This window comes from Rhopalosiphum maidis, chromosome 1 (assembly GCF_003676215.2).
Source record: "Rhopalosiphum maidis isolate BTI-1 chromosome 1, ASM367621v3, whole genome shotgun sequence".
In the NCBI taxonomy this organism is placed as follows: domain Eukaryota; kingdom Metazoa; phylum Arthropoda; class Insecta; order Hemiptera; family Aphididae; genus Rhopalosiphum; species Rhopalosiphum maidis.
This window is the reverse complement of record NC_040877.1, coordinates 50689209-50710964: the sequence shown is the minus strand read 5'-3', so window position 1 is coordinate 50710964 and position 21756 is coordinate 50689209. Positions and strand designations below refer to the sequence as shown.

General features: G+C 28.7%; 1 pseudogene; it reads left to right on the top strand.

Moving 5' to 3' along the window:
* Positions 1–5238: 5238 nt before the first annotated feature.
* Positions 5239–20577, top strand: LOC113550212 (annotated as a pseudogene).
* The last annotated feature ends 1179 nt before the right edge of the window (positions 20578–21756 follow it).

The following is a 21756-nucleotide window of genomic DNA, read 5'->3' as shown; positions in this document are numbered from 1 at the left end:
ATTAAATGTAAACAAATCACTGTTTTACCACGCGAGACGATGGAGTCAATTTTTGGTGAGCGTAATTTTATAATATCATTATTGCTGGTGTTCACGAAATGCGTCTTTCACGCTTAAGTCGTGGCGAATAAAGTGGAAAGCGAAAAAAAAATCCGTCCGGCGAACCGTTTTTATATAGGACGAAGATTTTCCAGTCCCTAACTTATAATTGTATAATATTTCACGGTGAAAAGTGCCGTAACGTGAAATTTTAATGGTTACCGTACATCAAAGACGCGCCGCTATAATATTATCGTAATATAAAATATAATATTATTTTGCACGAGAAATAGTATGCCGTGATGGCGACAACGTGATCCGGCTGCAGTGTTCACTGCTCGCCCAATGTATACACACCGAAAGCCGTTTAATAACATTTGAAGGGGCGCACACCCTCGATATATCGTTGTTATCATTGCTATCGATACGTAATAATAGTAACGGTAATAATAATAATATGTCGTCTAAAGACATTGCTGTAATCGATTAGAATACCGTCACGCGCTAGGTCGGTAGGTCGTGGCGGGAGAGAGAAATGATACGTTTGTCAACGCGACCATGTCTATTTCAGAAGGGAACGTTTTTTCCTCCGAAATATTCGTCCAGGAATTTTTCGTTCTATCGCTATCATAAACAGTTCGAGAGAGTAAATGTTTGTCAGATCTGTAGCTTTGGTACTTTTGAAATAATAACAAAAATTAATAATGTATATCACGAAAAACGAGAAAAACGGGTATGTCGTAAATTAGATCGTTGTATAAAGGATTTTTTTTCCTACGCTTTATGTATAACAGTGAGAAAAAATACCTCTACTAAGTACAATTTACATAGGATTCACTACCAGAAACGGAGTAAGGAACAGGTGATCTGATCACAAATTCCACTCAAACAAATTGTAACAGACATAAAATAAACAAAAAAAAAAAACTAGGAATTTACATAATACCTATTGTAAGACGTAGCAAACAACTACTGGTATTATAGAAATATAAATATACACACTTGATTTCTAAAGCTTTACACAATATAATCTAAAAATTCTTGTCGGAAATTAAAATCAATTTTTAATAAAGAAAAAATTCCATGAAAACATTAACAACAGTCGATTCTAATATTGCGACATTGATGTAATATTTGCTGTGCGCCGTTTATTTACACGTGATGTACAATAATAAAACGTAAATTTCCTTCGGGAATACACGTGGACGATTTTTAGGGCGAAAACTATAGAATATGCATCGATCGTTTTAGGTGTATAATGATAATATTATACAGTTTTAGGCAGCTATTGTTCGTCCTGACTACATATCATAATATCATAGTATAAAATACGCCTATTATAATACTAGGTGAATCTTCTATCGAATAACACTCATTATTTCAAATTCTATTAACATTTTAAAAATTTTTTTTACATAATTTCTATTCGATATAAAACAACATTTAAAAATTATTTTATCGTTATATTTTTTTAAAGTTTTTACTTTTTTGAATAATACAGCATACATTTTTTATTTCATACTATGAAGCTTAATATTTTTCAAAGTATTTCGATGCATAACAGACGTGAAGCTTATGAGCATTATAAATTTATAAATATTTACATTTTTTGTAAGCGGAGTAGTAGACCAAAATTTTGCGAAGTATCCTCGTATCTCACCCAAACTTTAAATACTTAACGATTATTCGTGTATCTGAAATTATTCTACCTCAGAATATGAAATTAAAAAAAAAAGTTGTCATTTAAAAAAAAACTGTTGTAATTATTTTTAAAGTTTTTTTTTTTAATTGTTGTTTTATTTTGATTAAAAATCATGTAAAAACAATTTTTCAAGTATGTAAATAGATTTTGAAATAATGAGCGTTGTTCAATAAAAGAATCGGCCTGCATTAGTATGGCAATACGAACGAGATTAGGTCAACTGGGTACCATAATAATGTGATTATATTCTGTATAATTCAGTATATTCGGTCGGACGACACCCAAACGAAATTAAATTTTCGCCACCCTGCCGGAGGAGAAGAAGAAAAAGAAGAAGAAGGAGGAGGAGGAGGAGAAGAAGAAATAGAAGAAGAAGGACCCCTTTGTCTCTATAAACTCGCCGAAGGAGGTTGAGCGATATAATAATATTAACGGACTACGCGCGAATTGAAGTGCCTTGGGATTCGTGGTCTCGTTGGTGCATAATATAGTGATAGACGATAGTATAGTATTATTATTATTATTATTATTATTATTATTATTATCATTATTATATATGTATGTACCCGAAACACTACGAATTCAGAGAATCGAACATGTAGGTAAGTATAAAATGTGTGCAAATAATCCGAAGACTTTGTTCGCATAAACAGTGTATATTCAGTATATTCTAACATAGAATTATATGTCATCTAAGTTTGTTGGGGTGTGTATGGATAGGAATGTGCACATATTATTAGATAATATATATTCAGTATAATTGTGTTGCTATTGCCCGGAATTGTATTTAAACACCCACGGAGTAAGTATTATAAAAATGCAATAAATAATATGATGAGTAGGACGAGCAGTTGGGTTTTTAATATTATTATCATTACGCACGGATGTGTTTTTTACAACGTCGTTTCGAACCAATTAGGTTAGTTAAGTCCACAACTCTACCTCATGTTCAAATAATATATTTTTTATTTCACCTTATTTTATGTATGATACACGCCTTAACATTAAACGTTGACAACTACATGTTTTGCAGTATAAATATTTTTAAATAAGAATTTTACAATCTGTAAGTATTTATTATATTTTTTAATATATGATAAATGTAATTGCTGTTTAAGGTGAATATAAAATAAATTAATGACAATAATAAGATGGGGGGGAGGGGGAATTGGATGAAAGAGCCATCCATTGATGGAACTTTATGTCGTGGAGCAGTGGGAGTTAGCCAATCAGTAGGCCACGACACCATAAAGTGTTATACTAAAATTAAAAAGTACGCAATGGCTGTATAAACGCGGCATAGTAATAATTATACCACCGGCATTTTGATTTCATAAAATTAGTTATTTTTATTCCACGACAAGAATAATTAAAAAAATCAATTAAAACGTTAAAGATTTGCTTATGATTTACAAAAGTTTATTTAGATAAAGTAACAGGTAACTTTGGTGTTCGCAGTAATTACACGATAGTTGGAAAATTATTATTAATTTTATCATATTTTTTTTGGATACATTTTAACATGATTAAATACATAATTTACTATTTTATATTGCTTATAATATAGTATACATTTTAGCCTTAACGGTAAGATATTATTAATAGAATATACCATTTGTTCTCACGTCTTATACAGTTATATATAATATCATAATAATTAATTATTGTATCACATAATAAGTGTATAATATTTTATTGTTTTGTTTCAAATTTCAAAAAAAAAAAAAATGTAATATACATATAGTCGTAATATTACTCGAGTCGTTGGTGCAGTATATTATCGTCATATGATATTTTCCGATTTTCACGTTCAGTGCACATATTTGAACCATATAGTAAGGTATGCATACGATATCAGTGGTAAAATGCAGCAAACGGGTACTTCGATATAGTATTATTATAGCCTAAGGTCTCGTTCGCATACCGTTAAGATTGCATTGCCAACATACTTATACATTATAGTAATATATATGCGCAATGTGCATATGGTGTTTCACCGTGTTTGTCCCCATCAATAACTTCTTTTATATTTATTTAAATTTTTTTTCTTCAAAATATGACTTCAGAATATTTTTACTTTAGAATACTATGTATTTAGAGATTCAGAGATTCAGTATACGGTCATTTGATTGCACTGTACACATACAACTATAGACACAGAACGACAGTATAATACTATCGATATTGTACCTATACAGGTAAATGACATTATACTGACATATTTCCACGATTAAATTTAGAAGTATACGTAGATTGGGTGCTATGTAAAACGCGATCATGAACGTCGAGATTGAACACACATTCTGAATGATGTATATCGTACATATGTACACCGTGGTAAGTATCGATACTTATTGATTATTTTACATACGTCATGTATAACTTAATATAATCACTTAGCCGATTACTTTATTCTTATAAATATACAAGTATATATGTTTTGAACGAACGGATATACAAATAGCCTAGTTTCGGTCAATTGTTGCGTTACACTTAAAACAAGTCAAATTTCAACATGAATGAAAAACAGCATGACGTACTTTAAATAAATAAATAAAATCGGGGCTATTAATCAAATTGTTTAGTAATTTAAATATACAAAAAAAAAAAAAAAATATAAAATCAAGTTTTTTTTTTCCTGCGTAGTTCCGACGAGTTTACATTTAAATGGTTTTAAAAATAGTATACATGATGAATGTGGTTCTATATACAGTAATCATAATAATAATATTATATAATATAATGATATAATAATATACTCGTATAACAACAATAATATTATCACACACATATATCAATTGCAACAGTCGTGGGGGCACGTTTACCTGTGAGTAATAACACAAACCTCGTTTATATATATAATAGTGTGTACCTATAATATTACACGTATATATATATGGGGGCACGCCGTTATAGTATAATATTTCCGGACTCGTTCGACTCGTTCCGGATGTTTTCCGATCGGGTTATTGCGGCCGCCGCGGAGCTCACGAATATGCACACGATTTATCCGTGGACCCACGCGCGTGTATTACATTATTATTATTATTATTTTTTATTATACGCACGCTGCAGTATAATATTATAATATACTACGCACACCCAACAGCCGCAGTGGGTAAAATAACATCAACCGCTGTGGTAAATCTGATTGTGGGACGAAATAGGGGCGCGAGTGTACATATGGGATTATGTACAGAGCGAATCGCCGAGCCCGCCGTTCGCCGCCATTGCGTATCGCTGGACTATAAATTTTTAAGAATTCTGATATTTTGAAGATTTGATTACACTAATAAGCACTACTTGGTTTTCAAAAACTCCGGGTTTTTTTTTTTTTTTGCAATCCCTTGGCGATGATTCACATTTTTTTTTCCAAACGAAAACCTCGGCCATTTACATTTAAGGATTAAACAGGGGTAAGCGTTCTCGGCGAATCGTCCTGTATACGACCTGCATATGTACGCTGAATTTATATCGTATTAGAAACCCGTGGAGAAATGGTTCGTGGATACCGGTAAGTCGTACTCGCACACAAACACACACACACGCACGCGTATAAATGAGCGTACGGAGTTCGACAAATTTATCGTTCAACCTTATAACCGTTATACGGACGTCAGACCTCGATAAATCTGTATATATACATTATATATTTAGAATCTCACGGCGGGGGTGTTTTTCGAAGTAGTAGCGAGATGTCAGAATTCCCGCGGCGTATAACTTATAAACAATTACCGCGACCACGGCGGCATCGGGTCGGACTCGGAGGGCCGTGCGCGAGAGATGAAGCTATTGATGATATTGATCTTTGTACCGATTATTACTAATGTTATGAACTAACCGCGGTGACGGTCCATCGAAAAGTTTTTTTATAATGTCTTTAGATTTTGCGCGTTCATTTGACCACCGTCTTTGAAACGCTCCTATCGGACGTATACCTAAGTTCGGGCTGCCCGCCATAGGTCTGTAAGTTATTCGAGTTCGCTCGACCGTCATCTCTAACCGGCGGTGGTTGACTGCGTTCTATTATTGCGTTTGAAAAGTTTTTAGGACTTATAACAACGCTGTGTGCAGCAGCGTAGAATACATTGCGTTGTTATAATATCAGTTAAATAGATAGGTACTGAACAAAATAAACACAAGCGTTGTACCGTGTACCATGGATGGGAGCAACTTAATTCTATTAGACGGCCAATTTTTTGAAAGTGAAAATCTAGCGGGCTAGAACATAGTAAGCAAAAAAAAAAGGTCAATAAAATTTACAATTAAAATGTATAGTTCAATACTAGATAGGAATTCATATTTACGCTTTAAAATAAAAACTATGTCGATTTTATTAATATAATAAAATAAAATACGAAGAAATCCTAATATTTTATATTTTTATAAAATAATTTCAAATGTAGCACGGACCACTGGGCCAGTTAAAAATGGTATGTGGACCACCAGTTGTAGACCATCCCTGCCATATACCATATCTGCAAGTATAATTCGGACAGGCTGCAATGCGTAGTCAGTACTTAGTATTATAAATTGATTGGGTCACAAAAATTTCTACAAAAATAAAATCATGATTATATTTTTTTATCACACCTAAATATTGTAATTAATTAACAATATAGTTTTATCGTAAATGCGTTCAAATACAATTTTTACTGACATTTCGTGACATTTTTTATTGTAATATGTTTTATATTCCCTTAAATTTGTTTTCAAAGTTGTTTTTAATTTACATCGTAACGAGGACGTTTTTAGTCATTAGAAGTTGTAAACAAAATTTAATAGCTTCGAGTTTTTAAAAGCTTTATGAATTCATTATGACTATTTACTAGTTTTTAGAAGAAAACGCTGCCAGCATTATTCCATTACTCCAATATAGTCCCGTCTGAAAAGAATCTAAATTCAATTTTAAACAAGATTTGTTCAAACGTATTTACAAAACTTTCAAGGATTTATGTTCAACAATATAGTTTTTTATTTAACAATATAATTCACAAAGAATAATAAAGTCTTAATTGAGATTTTAAAATATAACGAGCAAAACTTTGAAAAAAGATATTATACAAAAATTGTTCTAACTTATTTTATGTTTACAACTACTAATCTCTAATTATGTTTATAAATGCATTATTAATAATAATTAATTATTCTTTTCATGGTATCTTTAATATTAATTGGAATTTTCTTTGTCAAATTTAAATTATGTACCTATATATCTATATACCTATATAGTTTTGTTGATTCAAAGTTTAAGAATACTTTTGGTTGTCGGACTTTTATTTTTCTCAATAAAAACAAAACGAAGCAAATAAACCGTTTTATTTGTTTGAAAACCAATTCCAAAAAAAAAAAAAAAAATGTATATTAACATTTCGATAATAAGTAGTTTGGAAAAATAACTTAAAAACAATATTAATATTAATATTCGTAAAACTAGAATTTAAATGATTATTGAGAAAATTTAAACCCGAACCGACAGAGAATTTAAATCGAATATCTTAAAAATATATATTTATTCTAAGGGCATATATTTTGTCTTAGTTGAAAGTATAGCAGCAATATAAACGATACGCATTGGGTTCTCGGGTAAAGTTCATTTTTTCTCCGGTCTTAGTTGAAAACCAATTTTTCGTTTATTTTCTCGTTTTTGTTTGTTTATTTTTTGTCATCGAACGCGAAATGCAATTTTGAGTTTCTCAACACAAACAAAGCAAGTCGTAGATAGTTCTTGAGTTTAAATATAGAAGGTCTTACACGGTTTTCATAACTGCGTACTCAGTACATTATTCACTTTACTACATATTGTATAGAGCATTTTATGGGTAATAATAAATGAACATCAATACATAATACGCAGAAGCGTTGTTCGGAATCGGCGAAAATGCGATTTTAGTTCACCCGAAATAGTTTCTCATCGTCGAACATAATGAGTACATGATTATAATATCGCATCAGCCCGCTTCCAGTCCAACAACGTCTTGGTCGTACGGCGGAAGTCGTCCGTTACCGACTCGTTTGACGTGCACGAGTTCCCCGAACACGTCTGCCCGCGGGGAACAACGTCTATCGCCAACTACACTGTCAGTGCCTGTTCGTAATGGTTTTACCTCTAAGCGTATGCAGTCTACGGGGATCAAAATATTATACAATATGACACGTAACGGCTGGTTAGTTAATGGTATTATTATTATTCAGTTAACATGGCCGATCTCCGGCGATGCCGGTTAAAATTCCCAAACACCAGACCCAAACATCGCCATTCGCAGCGTGATCATAGTCACATCGTTCCGAATACAGTTACCCATTTTAAATTAAAATGACTGAAATAAATAGCTTCTGGAAATAGCTCGTAATATAATTTTATTATATCAGTGTTGAATAAACGGAGTTGACTTGCTTTTATTTGAAATTTAATCTTGGTGACTTTTCACTATACACTAGATATCAATCGTAACGTATTTTATAATAATTATTTGACCAATCAGAAATTATATGTGATTGATGTGTACAACATTAGTGTTGTTAAAATATACATTGTATACAATTATACACCATTGGCCATTAAACAGGCTAATGACTATAGTATTGCAAATGATAATCTAAATTAGTCATCTGATCCGATTACTAAATTGTATTTTAGTAATATGGTTACAATACAGAATAATATTGGTATATCAGCTGCTGAGTAAATCGTGCATTAATATTTTAATATTTTGATCATTGAATAATCGTTTTGAATGAAAACCTTTTCAAAGATTAATGTCAGCAAACTGTAATAATAAAGATACTGTGGTAACAACTTTTGTACATATTATATTAAATATTTTAAGAAATATTTGTATTTTATATATATTATTATCTTAATTTATATTAAATGAATACACTTTCACTTTATATATTTATGAAGTTTCGATTGATTGTATACTTAATTTGTATTTCTAAAAAAATGGTCCTTTGTGTATATTTAATATTTATGTATGTATATTGTATGTTTTAAATTATTTTTGAATTTATTTCAAATTAAATTATTTTAATACTAATAACATTATAATTGGTACTATATACCTGGGATTTTAGTATAAAGTAAGTAAAATAAAGTATTATATTCATTTTTTATTCAAATAATATTTTTAAGTAATTTATTATTAATATTAATATCATGAATATTTTAAATTTAAAAATAAATCTAAGTAGGTAATTATTACAATATTGATACGAAATCATCAATTTTTAACCAAGGATAGATCAGCACGTACTAATTTCGTAAATTATTTATTTTCTTAATTAATTTTACAATATATTACTGTTAGTTTATTCGCATGCATTTAGATTTTAGTTACTTAATATTATGAGCCAATTGTATCGCATTATATTAGATAAAAATCAGTGTTCAAGATATTGATTATTGAACGTTTTTATTTAGTGTCAATTAACTTATTTTTAAATATCAATAAAATATATACTCATATAGTATACACGTGAAAATATTTTTTATCGAGCTTTTTATTACGTGATAAATTTCAAATAAACGCTTTTACAAGCTAATCCGTGGTCTTGACCTTAGATTAATAGATACCTACTAGGTTTAAGTCTTATATAGAGTTTCCGGCGATACCTTGATCTGTTGCAGTCGTGGTGCACGCGCGTAATCGCTTTACATCTGGACGATTGCGATAAGAACAAAATACTATCGCGTCAGCGATTCTATAAACGGTGGAAGCGATCGTTGCGTGCCGTAAGGATTTTGTGGTTCCGTCACGTTTCCGCGCGCATCCGTATACTCGTATATACAGGGCGCATAAAGTGATTTGAGAAAATGTGCGAGCGTATCGCGTACATCGAATGGCATGTCGTTCAGACGAAAGCCTTAAGTGGAAATTTGATGATAATAATACTATAATATAATAAGGTTAGGGCAATGTTATCATCTACATTATATACATATATATATAAGGTGCGTGATGAATGTGACCAATCTACATAGAGCTGAGCCTCTCAGTAACGGCATTTACCTCGTATTTTATAGCTGTCAAGGCAACTATTACACGGAATTGCTGTTTAGGGTTAGCACTTTGCATTATTTAGAGCAGTTATAAGAGATAACATGCTCGAACGAGATGTGCTCAACTGTACCATGAATAATCTCCGTTGACTTTTTTAGTACTTTTAATATACTTCATTGAAAATTAAATGATGAATTGTATTTCTTTAATTACACAAATAAAATTTTCTAAAAATAAATTGAATACTTCGGCATTTGATATGAATTTATTTGTATTACAAACAATTGATCAAGTTAATAATATACCAAGTTTCTATGTAGTAATAAGAGTATAATGATGTCTATAATAGTTCAACGTTTTTTGTTAGTAGTACAGAGTATTTGGTCGAGTAACGATGTTTACAAAACATACACCAATGTAATAACATGCCTTAATAAATTAATGTATTTTCGCATTGTTCATATGCTATTGTACATATACATTATACGGTACTTGTTGTAATACGTTAATAATTTATTTATTAGATCCAAAAATACATTATAATATTACTATTTTTAATTTTAACGGTATTTAATACTATTCGGTGATTAGATATTATTACCAACATCGTTCAAGGAGTAAATATGCGAGGAATGTCGTAACTCTAAATATTTCAAATTAAATTAATTAATATTTCGGAATAATTAAACAGGGTGAATGTAAGTTTTCACAAGAGATACAAGAGTTAAAGAATTTTCCGTACTTAAGTTTCTACAAAGAAAAAATATACCAATTTTATGTATTTATGTAAGTTCTTACGCAACAAAAATATACTCACGTGTAAACTTTTACATGAATAATAAGCAATTTAAAATATTCAAGTTCCTAAGTGATATAAAAATAAACATATTAGTCCCACAGGAAAATTCAAAAATAACGAAACAAATTTCCTTTCAACTATATTTAAATTTAGGATTAACAAATGATAATTTGTGTTATGTAAAAATTCGATTTTGGATTGAATTAGGTTCAGCAACTATACCAAAAATTGTTTAGACGATACGTTATTATTATAGTAATAATTAAAATTTAACACTTTAAAATATAATTTTATACCCACACGTAGGAATTTATATTATATTAATTTATAAAATATATTATTATGACGTAATGTGTGTGCTTTAATTGTGTATGAACTTATATAATATGATTGTATTTTATTCGTGTAGGAATGTACTGAAACCATTTACCTATTTTTATGTTGACAAATTCCAAAAATGAAATATTTGAGAAAAAAAGAAATATAATGCTTTTAATGAAAATTAAATTTACAATTTTTAATAAAATATATTCTTTTGCACATTTAGCGTTTTAATTAAAATAAGTGAGCCTTATCAATTAATTAATTTTAATGCTATTTTTTTGAATCTAACCAAATGATAGCGTAATGAAAAAATAACATAACATATAAATTGTCACTATAGTAGTGGATCTACTGGTTCTTCAGGACTCTGAATAAGTAATATTATTTTTGTATAATATGAATAATTATTAATTTTCTATAATATTATAGACGAGTATAAGTACGACCAATTATTGTATTTATTAGGATATACAATGTTTTTATATAAACATTATTTTACAGTTGAAATTTAATACAGCTTTTTGCTTTCTATAATATTATACCAAAATGTGATATCTTTTTAAAAATAGTTATACCGTCATCAATAATTTATTATCGAATATAAAACTGCTGATTAAATGTCACGGAATAGTTGACAGATCAGGGTCTTTTATATTTTTATTCAAAGTTGTATTTTGTAGAACTTCAGCTATGAAATGGACATATAAAAGTAAAAAAATAAAAAAAATTGCATGTACGCGACAGGTCAATATTGAACACGTGCAGTGATACTTTAGAAACGTCTTTGTGTACAGTGATGTAGCTAGATCACCTATATATTGCGCCGTGGTACACACATACATAATGGATGTTCAAATCAAATTGAAAGGATACAGTGAATGTGCATTTAAAGATAACGAATAAATACTAACACTGTTGTTAATATTTTTATTATGTTCAGCAATACTAATTTAAAAATCCATTATTTTAGTAAAATTATATATTTTTAATATGTTCGTTATCGGATAAAATTATCTCAGGATTTAACAAACATATTTATAATAATGAATTATCAATTTTTTTTCAATACGCAAATACCCATTTTTATTAGTATTACACATGAACGATTTTTAAAAAAATAATTATAACTTTTATAATTCGGCACACCAATATTATAAAGTAAATACGTGACGTGTGGCACAGTATTATAAATAATAGTGATTTTTAAATGATTTATGTCATTTATGATCTGTTATAGTACAAGTGATATTTTATTCAATTATGATTTGAAAATCAGCTATTAGAGATGTATCGTTTATTTTCATACTATTTTTCCATATTAAATGATTTTAAAAGCATTTATACAATATTGTTGTAATTCGGTTATTAAACAATAACAAACAAGAACTAAGGGAATAACATTTTCTTAACGTAGACCCGAGCAAATAGATTTTTTTATCCTATTGTTTCCAATAAAGACAAGGCTTTAAGTGACGTTTTAGAAGAAGTTAAATTTTCCGTGTTCAGAACAATAAATATATATATATATATATATATATATTATGTAATAAGATAAGTTTTCAGAATTTCGTGTTTTTCTTTTTCGAATTCTTTGATAGCATCAACAAAAAATGTCCTTTGTGATGCGCTATTTATACATTTATTTTTATGAAGCAGTACTTCCTTATACCTCTTTTTAAAGTTAAAATTGTATAAAATGTTATTTTAAAGTTACATATTATCTTAACATACATTTTCTTCATTATTATATTATTATAGGAATATGTATTTTTTTTTGTGGTATATTGATATTTAATTAATTATTAAGTTAAAATAGCAAAATGTACAATAAAACAAAATTAATGTTTTCTCCATTGTGTATGCATAAATAATATATTAATGACTACAATTATCGATATGAGAATTATAATATATTTAAAATATATTTAAATTGCAGATAATTAATATTTTTATGTTCGATTATAATAGAAAACAACATAAAAACTGCTACATCATCCAAGCAAAATAATAATTTATTATAATATTTCATATACCTTGCGGAGTACTTGCAATGAAATAATGTATCCAAGGATTTTTACAAGAGTTCCCCTTTCTATCCACAGATGGTTATATTTATAATTTATTTGTATTGCAAATTTTTTTATATTATTATAATTAGTACACAATATACAAAGCATTATAACATTTTAAATTACAAGATATTATATCGAAGAAAAAAATATGAAATGTATCCACTATTATTACGAATAAGACATAATAATATCTATAAAACACCGAACAAAGTAAAGTGTAAAATAAACTTTCCGTACATCTATTATACTAATAAATGTAATAGAGTATAGTGGTTATAACATAATATTTTAGAGTAAAAACGACAAATAAAAAACACGAAGTAAGTTTCGGGAGATAGGTGAGCTACCGAGATGGGCATAAATTCTTGAGCAAAGATAAATCGTTGAAAGTGAAAATCGATTGTAAGCGCAAAACTCAGATTAGCCTTAAACAGAGTAAACATTTTTCAACGGTTACCATAAGCTCTAATATAATATAAAGTATATAACATTATAGTATGGTAATATTTATTATTATTTATTTTTTTTTAAACGAATGTAGTGATTTATTTAGTATGGTTTGTAAATTTTTATGAAGTATTACTACGGTTTTTTTATTTGAACGTTACCAATACATTATCGCGTATTATATTTTCTGTTATTTGAAAATTACTTAAGACATGAAAATCATTACAACGAACAAAAACAAAAATAACAAAGCTTCTTTGGATTTTATAATCACAAGTGTATGATATGTAACAAATAATTTTTAAAAAAAGTTGTTCTATAACTATATTGTCAAATAATTATCCATTAAATTTTGCACATATTCTTATAACTATTTTATAAGAATAACAACGTAACTTATTTATGATAAAAAACATAATAGTTCTATAATACGTCTATCATAGTAGCTAAAAACATCTTTAATTATCATTAGAAACTTCAAAAAAATGTACTAATATAATTTCTCAGCATAATATTACAAATGAAATTTAGATAAATATTTGTAATGCATAGGTACTATTGAATATTATTATCTATAGTTTAATAAAATAACTTTAATATTAATGTATCGTATTAGCTAAAGTGATTCATTATATGATATTTAAACTGATAAATAGCGCAATCGGTTTAGATGTTTTGTGATATAAATGGATGAAATACATTAAACGTTTATATCAAAAAGCACAAATGTGATGTATTATTTAAAACTTTTATAAATATACTTGATATAATTTATAAACGTTATCACAGTTAATATTAAATGGGCGATCTCGTGAATTCTTCTTATGATAATTATGTTGTTTATTATATTTGGCGTGGATATATTTTAAATTGAATGGATTCAAAAAAAATATTATTCACTGGATTTTCAATGACTTCAAAGAAAAATATAAAAACATTGAACAGGCAATTGAAAAATGCAAAATAACAAGTTGACAGATGACAAATAAACTGTATTTTTTTTTATGTTATTTTGTTAATAAATTTAAACCTTATGCGGATTAACGTTTTTAATTTGAATTAGTTTGGTAAAGATAATAAAATCTCTCATAAATCAGATAAAAAAAAAAAAAATTAAAAGATGAGAACGTACTATGCCAATAACTATAATGATATTTATGTTGTAAAATATGAAATGACCATAAGACTGTAGATAATATCCAAGACTGGTTGCATTTATTCAAAATAAACTGATGTGAAATCAAAGTTTAAACATTTTTTTCCGAATCTGATACCTAGTTCAAGTTTTAGTTGTTTTACGTTTTCGAAGTTATATTTGTTATCTTAGTAACCACACGATAAACTCAATGTTTCATTTGATGTTGTAAATATTAACATAATATAATATAGTGTATTAATAAGGCTTTCAAATTTAATTTTCATTAGTAGATATATGTTTCCTGTTATAAATAATAATAATATTATTTTAGCGAATATTAAGTTTCGTTTTCATAATATAATGTAAACTTGTCAAACTATCAAAATAAATAAGTGAAATTCGCTTTAATCTTATATTCTTTTCATAATAGCCAACATTGATTTTTATTTGTAATAATTATTTTGATGTTTAATTAATTTGTATAATTTTTTTTTTAAATATTTTAGAAGTATATTAAATATCTTAAAAGTTATTTTAATTACCATAATGAGTTTAAAAATAAATCGTATTTTACACGAAAAATAGACTTTATTGTTCTTAATTATTTTTATAATAATTAACCTAACGACTACACAAATCGAAACCTACTAGCTAACGCTGTAAAATACTCATATAAATAATATATGCATGGATTAACAATCAATAATATTACAATATTAGAGTGTATAATTACATTTAAATGTAATATATAATTGCATATTCGATACTATCTTTTAAAACGTTGGACTTAAGTGAATATTTCATTGCCAGCTGTATTAGGGGTTTGGACAATGATATAAAAATGCATTCAATATTGATACGATTATAGATAATAATATAAATAATTAGATATTCGTTATTATTTTATCGAAATAAAAATACTACCTATTATTATAGTTTTAATTAAAAGATAAATTAAGTATATTCCGTTGGTTATGAGGGAAACTAATCAGCAATGTTATATTTTCAGACTCCATCATACCATAGTATATAGTTTGCTTAATGATATTATTTCAAACATAATGTCTAATATTAGCAAAACGTTAATACCTCAGGCGAAGGGATATTATTAAAGATTGATCTTATCGTGGTTTAATGTGTGTAGTTTTATATACGTACATATGTATGTATACGGTCCAGTCCGAAACCGCGCAATAATTGTGCCCGTGGAATATGCTGCAAATCGACCAGGTTCGGACCCTATTCTCGAACGCATTAGTACCATGGTATTATATGAATGTGACTATGTGAGTAGTGTCCGTTTGCTAATACCGTCCGTGTGCTTTCAAGAACAGTGCACCTGGAACGAAATAGACATTACCGTTCCCGTCGTCGGATCAAATACCTATATAATAATCCATTAAATTCCTAGCAGTATCCTCGTGCTGGTGCTATTAGACATAATGCAATAATATGGTGCTCGTTTAGTAATAAATGGGTTTTCGTAAAACAAAAACAACAACAAAAAGTGTTTAGATAAGTTTTTCGAGTTTAAATATAACAATACATGACGTATATTCAACAGACACTCTTATTTTTCATTACCATTACTAGCTATCCACATAATTTTCAACATGATGCTCCTCATAACTAAATATTGTGTCATGTTCCGAGTATTATTCTACTTATAAATATAATGAGATAAGAAAATAAAAATTAAAAATTCGATAATATCCAATTTTCGATTTGGAATTATAAAAAAACTGTTCTTCGAAAAATCCCAATTAGAGCTGCTAAATATTAATTTAGAACGTTCTATGATTAAAATAATAAATCATACTTGTAGGGTCTGCGGACTTAAATTGTACATGGAAAACGTTCGCTGTTTTAAGCTGAGTAAATATTCCATTCTACTTCAAACAAATTTAAATGGAAATTGTAATTAAAAAGATTTGTAAAACGTTTTATTGAAATTTAACTAAAATCCAATACGCTTGGAGCTGCGGGTACGTAGGTACTATATATGACATATAAGATATTATGATACATACTATTACGCACGCTTATACGGATTGTATAATGTATTAACTATCTGGTTTAAAGGTATTTACACTATATATAAGGAAATTAATTTCTATGAATATTCTAACGTAATTTCAAAATAACAGAAAGCATTAGCAGCGTTATGTTAATACATCCACATCTCGAAGAGTGAACATTTAATCTTTAACACTCTAAACGGTATACCTGCGAAATAAAAATAAATAACAATAAACTTCTTATGTAAAACGTAAACTCTGTAATTAATTCAACCTGGAAAACAATTTATTAGAAACAACGCGGTCGAAGTGGAAAGAAAGATAAAACGAAATTGCATGCGGTATCTGTGACGGCAACACGTGTAAAAAAAAAAAAAAGAAACATAGATTGCCCGCCACCTCATATTTTATATTTTACAGTATAGGTATGACTTTTTTTCTACAACTCCATGGAGATTAATAATAATATGTTAATTTACTTTGTAGATATTAAAAATATATTATATTTCTTTTTTAACTACAAATTGAATTTTTTTTTTTTATCGTCAAGCAAAATTTTACCTTAACAGTTCTGAATAAAAACAAAATTTTACAATAAAACAAATTATCATGGACAAAAAATTATATTATGTAAGTTTATTGAAGTCCGTGCGCAAATTAAAACACACAATCGATGAGCTGATCGGAAAAAAAAGCAGTGAAATAGGTATAAATACAATCTATAGTATTATCAACAAATATATTTTATCATTGTTTAGTATTGTTTAAATTTTTATCGCATATTGTTGTAAAATTGTATTTACTAGATGTTCTAGAGATAGAGCATATACGAAAATCAATTGAGAACATGCTTAAGCGATATTCATTGGCTGAAAAATGCAATAACGTCCAACAAATGATAACAAATTGCGGTAACTTTGATGAAAATATCACAAAATCCAAAGTAAAGCACGACACAAATTTAATTGATTATTATCATATTATTATGCATAGCTTTTGTCCAAAATGTATAATAATTATTAGGTTAATATATACATAATATAGTACACTTATCATAACACTATTTAAAGATAACAGATTTTATAATATACAAATATAATTTGAAAATAAAATAATATTTTATTAAATAGTAGTTTTAAAATTATAGTAATACGATATTATTATTATTCTGTGTATAACTGGGCAAAATAAAATAGATGAAAGAAAATATTGACGTCTCTTCATGTTTTTGCGATGAAATGGATACGATGAAAAGTAATCTAAAGCAAAAAATGGACGATAATGAAGAGTGTCAAAATGTAACAAATGAAGACAACGATAAGTGAATATTTTTTTCGCGCCAAACGATCGTTCATTTTTTTAGATAACTTAATAGTTTCGAATTTAAAACGAAACACATAAATAACAATGTTTATATAGATTATTATATTTTATAGTAAACGACAAAACGATTTAAACGGAAAATGCGAATCACAATTGAAATTTTACGAAGAATACGTTAGCGAATTACAATGCTGCTTTAAAGAATTTATCAAGTATATGATAGAAGGACAGCGATCGAAAAAGAAACACTTAACGGTACGATAGAGGATTTTCAGAACGAATATAATATAAATATAGTTTATTTTTTTTCGCATATAAAACATATAAATAGATAATACTCGTTTTTTTACCTGACTTTTGATAATGCAAGCGTAGAGAGAAATTCACCTTAAGTCGACCATAGAAAAACTAAAAAGGAATGAGTGCTATTACAAGGCTACAGTACAAAGGCTGTCGGAGAAATTGGATTATGCGAGGAAAAAATCGGAAGAACGTAAAAAGTGGATCGATGGAGTGGTGTCTAAAGTCGAGTTAGCACTGTTTTCACATATCATTATGATATCCATACTTAAATAAATAATACATTGTTTTTTATCTTTTTGAAAAAATTACATTGTAAATAAAATTATATAAATCCATATTATACTCACGATATGATTGTAATAGATAGGAAACTGCAATAAAAATTGATTTTTCACGACAATGCGAATTGGCAGCTATTATATAATTCTTTAAATTTTTACGAGAGATAAAAATTATGATAAATGTTTCATATTTTAATGCAGAGTTGAATGCATTCAAATTGAACAGCGATTGATAAAATATTAAAGTTAAAACTATACAGTAATAAATATTTAAATACATGCAATAACAGTTATTAATAAATGCGTTTCTAGTTTCGCTCAGAATCTAGTGGCCCATAGTCTATAGTTATATTTCATAAAAACCTATTAAGCACTGTAATGACATTAAAGTTTAAAATAATTTATTTAATATATAAAAAATGGCTGTAGTTAATATTAATTTTAAACCCACATCAAACGTGTCTTTATCTATAACCCATTATAACCATTAAAACCATTATAACTGCATTAGTCAACTGGCTCGATTCCCATATCCATTTATTAAACATAAAGCATTTAAACATAATTTATTATGATATTATTGTGGTCTTAATTTCATAACTATGTTTTTATTGTTGCCTATGTTTCTGACGTAAAGAAAACTCAGGTGTGTCTCCGAAAAAAATGCGACAAATTCAGCGGACCTGGCAGAATTGATATCGTCGTTCGCGGTCGATCTGTCAGTGTCCAACCAGCTGCGGCATCCGGAAATTGCGTCAGCAGAGGTGACGTGCGACGACCGCGACAAGGTGTCAAATCCATCCGGATCTTCCGAGATTGTAGACAAAAGCGCTTCCGATTGTAGTCGGGCTACGGAGGTGGTGACGCCGGCCTCGGTGGCGGTCGTCACTGAAACTTTTCTAAGACCGATGTCACACAGCACGCCGATGCGGGACCTCCCGTGCTACCTCAACTGCGGGGGTAGTTTTTCAACGAGCGACGACTCCGACAACGAAAGCGAAGACGACGACCATCCGGTGAATAGATTTTTTTTGTTCATTATATTTTGCGCACCCCATCCCATCCAACCCCGTAATTACACATCTTGCGCATTATCGCATTATATATTAATATTATATACTTTCGGAGCCGCTTTGTCAATGACAAATAATATGAATGAAAAATAAAAAAATATAATTTTTACGAATTATAATAATAATAAAAAAATACAACTTTTCAAGTAGGTTTGTCTCAAAATGGTCGCCAACAAATGTGAGCGACCTAAAAACGACGAACCACGTCACCGGTATTAGAAACTTTTCAGAGGTCACGGAAGAGCTACGACATGAACAATAGCGGGACGGAAATGGTGTCCTGTATTGGTAGATCGAAGTTTACTAGCGAGTATAATAAATATAATTGTGTTATACTATCACGTCGATCGGTCGTGCAGTGTTATATGCATGTTATATGACTCGAGATAATACATTTCGTGAATGTCGCCGAATTTATCAAACGGCAAATGGCCACAAATAAAAGTTTTAGAGTGTTTTACTAAATAGATATTTTTACGAGTTGGTTAAATAATAAAAGTTTTAGCTTAGTAAATATAATCATAAACAATCACTTATAAAATAAGTTAATTGATTATTTATTTTAAATCGTATTCTCTAAAATTTTTTATTTTATTATTATTATATTCTTTTCAAAACATTATTTATTCCAATACTATAGTAGATGTACTTGATTATTAGAGCACGGATTAATTGTATATATTTGTTAATACTGAAAATTGAACGACTTGATAGCTTAAATACTTGAAATATTTGGTTGTAAGAAAACTTAAAAAATAATTGTTTTAATGAAAGAATAGGGAAATAATACCACAATAATGCTTACTGCTTAGCACATATTATAATGACAAATAACGAGTATTAAAATCTCAATTTTCTCAATATTCTCCAAGGAATTTGATAAAATTTACTATTTTATTCACTTACAATATAACATTATGTCTACGATATATTATAATAATAATATATAATATAATGTGATGCATGTAGACGGAACGTTGGAAATGGTTGAAATGTATACGGTGAACCACGTTTTCAGCTGCAACCGTCTAAGCCCTACGAAACACCAATCATAAGTGCACGCAAGTTTCAAATAAAACCAACCGGACGGATAAAATATCCTTATAGGAAGTGTGTACAGTGTCGCGTGACGTGACATTTACTATGAAGCTGATGCTGTAAAATACATATTTTTGTACATTTACATCGGCTCACCCGTCATAATATTCTTATCATATATTGGCACACTCAAGAAGACATAATATATTGTATACGATACACACATATAATATAATTTATTATACGTTTCGTATTTATTTATACGTGTATAACGTGTACACGCCTTGGCGACATACTACTGTGAATGGCGTCGGTTTGATATTTATCTGTGCACATCGATGAATCAAGAGTCGAATATAATATTTACACTGTTGGAATTTATGCAGTTCTATCTGCCGTTTAATATACCTTTTCCCATTCGTTTCCATAATACGTCTTTTTCACGTTATTCACCCCTTCTACACATTATCGATGCAGTTGGCGTAACGCGCATGCGGCCGATATGTGATGTAATAATATAATGATTTAATTTACGGAGCCAGAAGGTGCAAAAAGAAAACGTAAAAATTATGTTATAGTATTTTACTAGGTGCAATATTATTATTATTATTTTAATAAATAATTTTAAAACGTTAAATTGAATTATCCGGTAATTAACCCCCCCCCCCAACTTCCTCCACCACAGACACACATATTTCAATCCAAAATTTTGCAGATATCATATTGATTAAATAAAATATATTTTCATCATAAACCGTACCCATATAACCACATACTCCGATACTCGTACAATAATAACCATAGTAACTATAATAGACTCTGATCACAGAGCCGTGTAGGTATATTAGGTTTTAGGAGGTATGTCCTATATCCACATCGTACATATATAGCCTAATATTCGAATGCTCATTTAGGGATTTTTTTAAAACATGTTTTAATTTATTTTCTTGTATTTCAAACAATTATTATATTCAAGAATCAAGATAACCTTCTATGCTAACTTTTTAGCTGTTTTTTTTTTTAAACAAATGCAATTGTATGTGAGCGGTATTGTCGTCGTAGAAATGGCGGTGTTCGGAGAATCATTTATGAAATGTTACGAAGAGAATTTTGACGCATTTGAAATATTTCAGGAAGTGTAATTAAGGAAATATCAGAATAAAATCATTTTGCTTATAAAAGTTTAATTAATTTAA